The sequence below is a fragment of the Heloderma suspectum genome, chromosome 7 (genome assembly GCF_057233095.1).
Source record: "Heloderma suspectum isolate Gila_16-S chromosome 7, 16-S_ref, whole genome shotgun sequence".
NCBI classification, from domain to species: domain Eukaryota; kingdom Metazoa; phylum Chordata; class Lepidosauria; order Squamata; family Helodermatidae; genus Heloderma; species Heloderma suspectum.
In genome coordinates this window covers 14,476,826-14,487,162 of record NC_139464.1, presented here as the reverse complement: position 1 = coordinate 14,487,162, position 10,337 = coordinate 14,476,826, and positions in this window count along the sequence as shown.

Below are 10,337 nucleotides of genomic sequence, written 5' to 3'. Positions count from 1 at the left end.
GTCTTTTAATTTCATGGCTACAGTCACCGTCTGCGGTGATCTTGGAGCCCAAGAAAATAAAATCTGTCAATATATAAAACATTAAAACCACAGTAAACAATACAACCAGAATAAAACCTAGCAGCAGTGCAGGGATTTAAAATACAGATTTAAAACAGCAAAGCTAAAAGTCTAAAGAGCTAAAATGCTAAAATGCCTGGGAAAATAAAAAGGTCTTCACCTGGCGCCAGAAAGAATACAACGTAGGTGCCAGGTGAACCTCACAAGGGAGCTAATTCCACAGCCGGGGTGCCACAGCAGAGAAGGCTCTCCTCCTATTAGCCACCCGCCCCACTTCCTTTGGCAGGGGCTCACAGAGAAGGGCCTCTGAAGATGACCTTAAGGTCCGGGCAGGCACATATGGGAGGATGCGACCCTTCTGATAGCCTGGCCCCAAGCCATTAAGGGCTTTGAATGTTAACACCAGGACTTTGACTCGGGCCTGGAAATGGTTTCCCACAGGCGTCTGGTTGGCCAGTGTGTGAACAGAACACTGGACGCGATGGACCCTTGGTCTGATCCATCATGGCGCTTATGTTCTTATGAGTTATGTAGACTTGTGTGTTTTATATTTTGCTTATCGTTCCTAGATTAGTGTTACTTATTTTTATTTTTTTAATTTCTAGCACGCACTCTGACAAAGGGAATAGTGGGTTGGTAAAGTATGAGGATAAATTATTTTGAGAACAGAAGAGCCCTGTTGGATCCTCCCAGTGGCCCATCTAGTCTAACATCCAGCTTCAGTTATGACCAACCAGATGCCTCTGTGAAGCCCTTGAGCCAGTGGAGGCCGGTGGCTCCGATGTCAGTGGGGCGGTGAATCTTTAGATAGCGCCTTTAGAATTCTGACTGAAACCCAGAGCGGATTCACTGCCCCACTGACATCGGAGCCACCGGCCTCCACTACCCTGAGCAGATCATGAAGGCAAGAGCCACTAACCACTCTTACTCCCCAGTAGCCGGCACTCAAAGGTATACTGCCTCTGACCATGGAGGTTTCACATAACCAACATGGCTAACAGCAGTAGATAGATCCTCCATGTATTTACAGAATCTGCTTTGAAAGCCATCTAAGCAAATTGCCATCTTCTGTAAGTGAGTTCCATATAAAAATATAAATAACTTTTCCGAGCAAGATTTCGGCACCGTTGAGCTTTGCTACTTTTTGTGGCTGTTGTTCTTGATTGGTGCAGCTCTCCTTGTGGGCACCTTTTGGGTTTCATTCATTCTTCTCTCTGTTAAGTCTGCCAGAAAAATATCAGCTGGGTGAGAAGTGGGGTGGGAAAGAGCAGACAGGAAATCTATGCTAAAAGTCACATTGGTTATCCTATGTGAACACTTATGCGAGAGCAGCCGGTGAATGGCGGAGGGTAACAAGCTTTCCACAGTAACTGACCCGGCCGAATTTTGCAGCGCTAACCTTGACACTAAAGACATCACATCAGTTTTACCAGATCTGGGAACCTTTTATCTCTCTGCTCCACTGTCTCTATTTTTGTTATCATACAAAGAATACGTAAAACAGAAATTAGTCAGGCTGATCATTTACAAAATGACCCAAACTTCTCTAAAGCTAGTAGCACAATCCTATGCATGTTTATGCAAACGTATGTCCAGATGGGTTCAACGGGGTGCACATCTGAGCAAGCAGACATGGACTTGGGCTGCCAAGCAACAACAGAAATGCAAAGAGCTTAAAGGGACATTCCATATTCTCTACCAAAGAAAGACAGACAGACAGACAGACAGAGACAGAGAAGGCTACCAATGGCACCTAGTCATGATGTTGATATATTTATTTATTAATTTATTTAAAAAATGTCTTGGCTGCCTTTCAGGACAGAAGCCCTTCCAAGGCAGCATATAGCAATAAAACACATAAAACCACTATGATATGAAGAGTGATAAAAATATAATAAAAACAGTAAGAACACAATAAAAACACCAATAAAACCAGCAACCAAACCAGCCACAAAAAAACAGCAACAATCTATTGGGAGATTTAATAAGCCGGAGTAAAATAATATGTTTTCAAGGCCTTCTTAAAAGCCTGCAATGATGGCGCATGGTGGACCCCTGATGGCAACTTATTCCAGAGATGTGGGGCCACTGCAGAGAAGGCCCTCTCACATGTGGTCACCCACCTAACTGCTCTCACACATGGGCAAATGAGAAGGGCCTCTCTTTCTTATCTTAAAGAGCGAGCAGACTGATATGGGTGAAGGCAATCCTTCAAGTAATTTGGTCCCAAACCATTTATGGCTTTAAAGGTAGGGGTGGACGAAAGTCCCTTACCTGTCGTCGAAGGACGTTCGCGGTGGGGGAGAGGCGCTTCGCTGCTCCCCCCGCGAAGTTCAGGCTGGGGGGGGAGGCTTCCCGCCTCGCCCCGGCCAAAATTCAGGCCGGGGAGGAGGCTTCCCGCCTCGCCCAGCTGAAATTCAGGCCGGGGAGGAGGCTTCCCGCCTCGCCCGGCCGCAAACGCGAAGGTTTAAAAAAAAAACAAAAAACGCCCCCTGATAGGCTACGTGACAATTCACGTAGCCTATCACGGCTAGATCTGCAAAGTCAGCCGTGATAGGCTACGTCAATTGTCACGTAGCCTATCACGGGTGACTTTAAAAAAAAAAAAAAAAGCGCGTACGCTAATGGCGGCCCCCATAGGGAGCCGCCATTCGCGTTCCTTATTTAGTCGCTGTAGTCTACGTAAATGTTTACGTAGACTAAGGCGAAAATAAGGGCAATGCAAATAGCGTTGCCCTTATTTTCGCTGTAGTCTACGTAAATCTTTACGTAGACTACAGCAACCAAATAAGGAACGGGAATGGCGGCTCCCTATGGGGGCCGCCACTATCCGTACGCGTTTTTTTTTTTTAAAGTCACCTGTGATAGGCTACGTGACAATTGAAGTAGCCTATCACGGCTGACTTTGCAAATCTAGCCATGATAGGCTACATGAATCGTCACGTAGCCTATCAGGGGGCGTTTTTTTTTCTTTTTCTTTTATTGCAATGGCGGCGGTGGCAGCCGGTCGAAAGACTGGCTGCCGCTCCCGCCCCGCTCGAACACCCGCCGAACCACCGGCCGGACCCGCCACCGGGAGGGACATTTGGCGAAGGTAAGTCCCGTCCCGGGGGGGGGGGTGCGTCCGGAGGATTTCTCCCCGAAACTTGTTCAGGGGGCCGAACACGTTGGCGCTCGGCCCCCCGAAGTTTCGGGGAGAAATTCTCCGCCATCCCTATTTAAAGGTAAAAAGCAGCCCTTTAAATTGGGCTTGGAAACATACCATAACCAGTGCAACTGATAAGTATAGACACTGCATAATCAAATCACCCCACCAACACTCAGGCCGCCTCATTCTGCACCAGCTGATGTTTCTGAACCATCTTCAAAGGCGGCCCCATGTACAGCACATTTCAGTAGCCCAGCCTGGACTTCACTAGTGCATGGAGAACCAAGGCAAGGTCCATCCTCTCCAGATAGGGCCGCAGCTGGCATACCAGCATAAGCTGGTAAACTGCACTCCTGGACACTGCAGCCACCTGGGCGTCCCCAGTTAGTGCAGAGTATATTACCTCCAGGATTGGGGGCAGCATGGCTCTGTTCACCAGCTGCTGGGGAATATGAATGGGAGGGTGCTATTGCACTCATTCCTCCTTGTGGGCTTCCCATAGGCAGCTCGTTGGTCACTGTGTGAACACCCCAATGCTCAGTGATGGTCAGCACCCCAATGCTGACAGACTGTTGGGGAAAACTGGGAAGGGAGTGGGAATGGACTATTGTGGAGCTGGGCTTGGCTGTGGAACAGTGAACAGGAGTACTCCACACTGCAACATTTTGTTGCAGAACTTGCAGGGCAGGTCTTACTCGAAGGGAGGTTCCCAGCCCTGTTTTACAGTGTCACTAGGCTGTAAAGCAGGGATGGGCAACTTGTGGCCCTCAGCTGAATTTCAAAAGCCCTCTGCATGGGATCCATTCAGACCTCTGGCAAGAGCAATCTGTCCCTTCCACAGCAGCCTGTTGGGGGGAGGGAGGAGAGAGAAGGAGTGAGAAAAGGGAGTGGCAGAAAGAGAGAGAAAAGGAGGTGGCAGAGAAAAGGGGTGACCCACCCACCTGTGGTGCTGGCCCTGCCCACCGCTGAATTTGGCCTCACCATGAAATTAAAAGATGCTTGCTCCTTGGGAGGAAAGCTATGGCAAACCTAGAGAGCATAGTAAGAAGCAGACACATCACCTTGCCGACAAAGGTTTGCATAATCAAAGCTATGGTTTTCCCAGTAGTAATGTATGGCTGTGAGAGCTGGACTATAAGGAAGGCTGAGCGCCGAAGAATGGATACTTTTGAACTGTGGTGCTGGAGAAGACTCTTACGAGTCCTCTGGACTGCAAGGAGGTCAAATCAGTCCATCCTAAAGGAAATCAACCCTGAGTGCTCATTGGAAGGACAGATACTGAAGCTCAAATACTTTGGCCACCTAATGTGAAGAGAAAACTCCCTGGAAAAGACCTTGATGCTGGGAAAAATTGAAGGCAAAAAGAGAAGGGGACGGCAGAGGATGAGATGGCTAGATAGCATCACTGATGCAATGAATATGAACCTGAGCACACTCTGGGAGAGAGCGGAGGACAGGAAGGCCTGGCGTGCTATGGTCCATGGGGTCACGAAGAGTCGGACACGACTGAACGACTGAACAACAGCTGACATGCAGCCCTCAACAGAAAAAAAAGGTTGCCCCCCTCTGCTGTAAGGGATCCCTGAAAGGTAGACCAACCACAAAACTCATTACTGTGGATCGCGTCCTGAGTTCTCCTTTGTGAACAGAACAGAACCTTCTGTCTGTGGAAGGCGCTCCGGTATAACAAGAGGCTTCTGCTGGAGGAAGAGAGCGGGGAGGCCATTTTTGCAGATTTCCCCTCCCCTCTGATCGCCCAAGTCTTCAGAGCAGATTTTTGGGGGTGCACGCAGTTTCAGGGGAGAGGAAGAATCAATGCCTCCCCACCTTCTGCTGATGGGAGCGTCCCATGAGCAGAACTCTGAGAGATAAGTTAGGACCCAAATGTATAAGAGCTATAGGGGACCCCGGCTTTCTCTGAAGGCAGGGACCATGTGGTAGAGCAAGGGCATGGGACCTCTTTCACCCTGATGGCCAAAATCAATTTTGGATAAGCTCTCGGGAGCTGCCTTCCAGTTTTGGGTGGAGCCAAAGGCAAAAAGGGGCAGGTCCAAAATGCCCCAAATATGAACATGTTTTAGAGGCATTTCAACCATTTAGAAATGGGGGAAATGGTCCAAAAGCCAGGAAAGGGAAACTACGAAAAGACTGGCAGTCAGGGGAAAGAGGGTGAGGCCAAGGGAAGGGGAATGTGGCCATCCGAGGAAACATGGAGGGCATAGGCTGTGGCTGTGGCTATGGTACGGTACCGTACCATAGGCTGTGGTAGAGCATATTCTATGCATTCAGAAAGCTGCACGTTCAGCCCCTGGCATCCCCAGTTAAAAGGATCTGGTAACTGATGGGCAAGTGTTCTACCAGAGACCATGGTAGACCACTGACACTCAGGCAGTGGAGGCTGGTGGCTCCGATGTCAGTGGGATGGTGAATCCATGGCAGGCTTCAGTCAGAACCAATCAGAACTCTAAAAGAGCTCTCCAAGGTGCAGAGCACCCAAGGTTCCCCACTCCTGTCATATACCAAGCAAGAAAATAGTCTGGCAGGAGGCAGCCAGCCTTGGAGGGAGGCACTTAGCCTGGTCCCCAAGGTGTTCCACCACATGGGCACCACAGTAGAGAAAGTCCTCTCATCAGTGCCCACCAGACGTACCCCTGCCAGTGGTACTCTCATGCAGCCCTTGTTCATTGCATGTACTGTGAGAGGCTGCGTGAGCCCAAGGCCATGTTTGTAGTGGTGTAGCGGAGCCAGGACTTGCAGTGCCACAGCGCTCCACACCATGCATAGCTCTTTTAGAGTTCTGACTGAAACCCGGAGAGGATTCACCGCCCCACTGACACTCATGGTATATAATACTGGTCCAGATGGACAAATGGTCTGATCAGATAAGCTCAATGACATTAACCATTCCCACATGGTATTTTAGATGCAAGGATGACTGTCAGATTGCAATTTTGCCAACTAGTTAATCCGCAACTACAGGTTCCCCTCCACATCATTTTCCTTGTTGTACCTAGCGATGTATGAATCCCTTACCTTGCCATCCATGGGGGGTCCACCGGGGGGGGGGGAGGTGATCCGTTCCTCCCCCTGGAATCCTTGCCGGCCGGCCGGCTCTGCTCCGCGTTGACTTTGCGGAGCCACCGGCTGGCTCCGAAGCCCCAGCGATACAGCCGCCATTGCCGTTATTGTTGGCTGGACTGACGTGCTGCGGATGCAAATGGCATCCGGCGTAGCGGACGCCATTTGTGTCCCTGCTCTTTGATGTGATAGGCTACGTAAATCTTTACATAGCCTATTGCGCGAAAGAACAGGGACGCAAATACGCCATTTGCATCCCTGTTTTTACATGCAATAGGCTACGTAAAGATTTATGTAGCCTATCACATCAAAGAGCAGGGATGCAAATGGCATAGTGGATGCCATTTGCATCCGCAATCCGTCAGTCCAGCCAGCGATACAGCAAAGGCGGACATATTATTGGGGCTTCAGAGTCAGCCGCAGGCAGGATCCGGCTGGCGAGGGACTTCGCGGGGAGGTGGAGGTAGGAGATCTGATCCTCCACGGACTTTGGGGGGCCGGATTCAATAGAATCCAGCCTCATTGGGGTCCATGGAGGATTTCTCTGACATCCCTAGTTGTACCTGCTGTTCCAAATTTCGTCCTGGCCTTTTTTTCTTTTTGGTCTATTTGCATTATTTGTTGAGTTGACATGTAAAGCGGTTGCTTCAGTGCAGTTAACTGAAGCACTGGGGAGCTTTAAATACACTGGGACATGACTGAATAAAGCCATGGTAGAAGAAAATGGGGCAAAATAAAAATTGGGAAATGGATGCTTTTAAATGGAAGAAGAGCCCTGCTGCTGGATCAGAACAAATGGCCATCTAATCTAGCAGCCCACATCCCACAGGGGGTAGCCAGATGCCTCCAGTAAACCACAAACAGGCCTTTGGTTTGATCCAGTACAGCTCTTATATTCTTAAGGAGGAAGAACACATAAGACTGTGAGGAATACCTGGTTGCCGAACTATGGTTTGGCAAATCCAGTTGTGTGACATCTGAACTGAAACATAATTTCTGTTTAAATGCATCCTATTGGGTGTATTTTCATTTCCTAACCTGGTCTTTCTCTGGGGGGCCCTGCCAAAGGAAGGGAGGCGGGTGACTACCAGGAAGAGGACCTTTTCTGCTGTGGCACCCTGGCTATGGAATGAGCTCCATAGGGAGGTTCACCTGGCACCTACATTGTGCTCTTTCTGGCACCAGGTGAAGACCTTACTTTCCCAGCATTTTAGTCTTTTAGCTTTGCTGTTTTAAATCTGTTTAAATCTCTGCACTGCTGCTAGGTTTTATTCTGGTTGTATTTTTATACTGTAGTTTTATATTTTATATTGTTTTTATGTGGTATTTTGTGCTTTAATTTTTGTGAACCACCCAAAAAGCTTTGGCTACTGGGCCGTATAGAGACGTAATAAATAAACAAACCAAAAGAACTTGGAGGCAATAGCCGTCTCCCACTGTCACTCACTCTCCAGCAATAACTTGCCTCTTCTCCTTTTCTCTCATGGAGGTTATCAAGGGCCTGATGTCAGGAACGTGGAACACCAGCAGTCCAGGCAGGACCAGAAAGGCTAAAACAGGGATATTAAACCTCTTTCAGCCCAAGGGCAGAATTCCATTTTGGAGAAGCTCTCAAGGGCTGCAGTCCAGTGGTGGGTGGGGCCGAAGGCAAGAGGGTGGGGCCAAAAATACAAAAACTACTAGCATTTTATAGCTTAAAGCTGTTATTGCCAGTAACTGAGCTTTAGGAGGGCTTCAAGGTTTTAGAATTGGGAAAAAATACGCAAAAACCAGGAAACCACCAAAGGATCAGGGGTTGGATAGTCCATCCCAGGATTTATTGGCAAGGCAAGGGCCAGTCTGCCTGTAAGTGTATGTAAGGAAGGAACATTAAAATAAACAATTAATCTCCTAAGTTTTCTGTGAAACCAGATTCTTACTTCCCAGGGTCCCAGGCCCCTGGACACACTATTCTGCTCCAGGACCTGTACTGCTTTCCTGCCATTGGAAGCAAATGTCCTTTATGCTCAGTGGATGTCTGTCCCTGCTGCTGAAAAATGGTAATCGCACCTCAGCTAAGTGAGTACTGAACATGGTCTCAAACAGGGGCGTTGTTAGGTTCTTAAAAGATCTGGTGCGCAGGCCCCTAACACAAATTTGTGCATATATATACACGAGTCTAAGCGTACATCTAATATATGTGTGTGCATGTGTGTGTGCATGCGTGTGTGTGTGTGCAGTGTGCTAGCGTATCTGTATAGATAACATACATACGTAAGAAGTGTGCACTAACCCCCCCACACTTCAACTCAGACCCTGATTCAGCATTTTAGAAAACATCCCACTTCTGCTCTGGCCAATCTGTAGTTGACAGATTCTACTCTGTAGTTCTGCTCTGGCCAATTTGTAGTTGACTGGACTTTGACAGATTTTCTTGAAAATAGCAAATTTTACCTGTGACTAGCACAAAAGCCCCTGGACCTAACTGCCTGAAATTTCACATATTCAATCAGCTCCATGGGGCTACCAAGCATCCAAATTTCATGTATTTATCATACAAATTAAAAAAGTTATGGCCATTTTTGTTTTCCAATGCAAGTCAATACGAAAATGTAAAAAAAAATGGCAATTAGGACAGCTCAAAAGATCCGAGGCACAGCTCATAAAGATCTGGGGCACGTGCCCAGGTAGGCCTCTCTCTAACAATGCCCCTGGTCTCAGATATGAACCAGGCCTCCATATATTGAGTTCTGGTAGGACAGAGGACATTTGCCAATAATATAGGCTTCTTTCCTGTATAGGAAATCTGCCGCAGTAGTGTTCTGGCTGGGATTATTGGTAGTTTCTACAATATTTCCCTTCCTAAATTTCTTGTGCATTGACAAGTTTGTTGATTGTGCTCTCTAGAAAAAATCCTGATTGCTATCAATATTCTGCTTTCAAAACAGAGTATGCAAATCACCAGATATTTAGGGCACAATCTTATGGGTTGCGCCCTCGATGCTTGTAAGACCCCGAACTCGGAGGCTTATGAGCATCCTATGCAGGGTGGGAGGAGAGGTGCAGGCAATCTTCCCTTCCAGGAATGGAATGCTGGGAGGGCCAGATTTGGCATCCAGGCCTGAGGCTCCCCATCCCAGGGCTGGAAGGATTGTTCAAGCTGCTGCCTGGGCAAGAAGCTAGGCAGGATGGGATTTGAATGAAAACTCAGGACAGGAAGATGGGACCAGGGCATGGAAGAGAGGATAGGCAGGCAGGGGCAAGACCCCAATTGCAGGAAAGGTGACCGTGGAGGTCCGTTCCAGGACTAGATGACTGAAGCAATTGGCGTGAGCAGGCACAGAAAAGTGAATTTGCTGAAGGGCCGGTCCTGCCATGAGGCCGAGTGAGGCAGCTGCCTCAGGTGGCAAATGCTGAGAGGAAAGAAGTGGATAGAGGTGTGTGTGTGCCATGCGGCCTGCCCTGCACCCCCTAAACTAGCTTCCTGCCCTCAGATGCAGTGGAGCACACCAGTGTTGAAGTAAAATCTACCAGTCTAGTGTATCTTGAATGGGGGAGGTGCCACCTTTCCTCGGGCAGCAAAATCTCTGCAGCTGGTGCTGTCTCACTGGGAAAGAAAATGGAACTCTGGACCACCAAAGGAAGGGTGAGGGCGCCCATGCATCCTTGTACTGAACTAGACGTGCTGCAGGACATAGGTGAATATTTTAAGCATTAATAGCTGCTGTAGGAGTTGAGGTGGGTGGAGAGACTGTGACATTTAATCTTTTCCCACTGTCCCCTTATCCCGATTAGCTATCCCCTTCCCAAGCTGGTATTTGCCTTGTGTTGCAAAGCATTACACATACCAGTATGACACCTGTATGTTTTGCCCTGCAAGGCAAAGAGTAGAAGGCATTGATTTTAATTGGGAAAATGGAGTGGGGGAACCAGTTACCCCTTTCAGCCTGTATGCTGCAGCCCACATCCAAATCCCCACACCTAATTTGCAGTTAGTACTATTTAACACTTAAAAAACAGTTGTTTTTTAGTGTTAAACAGCGCTATTTAACCTGACAGAGTACCTCTCCTG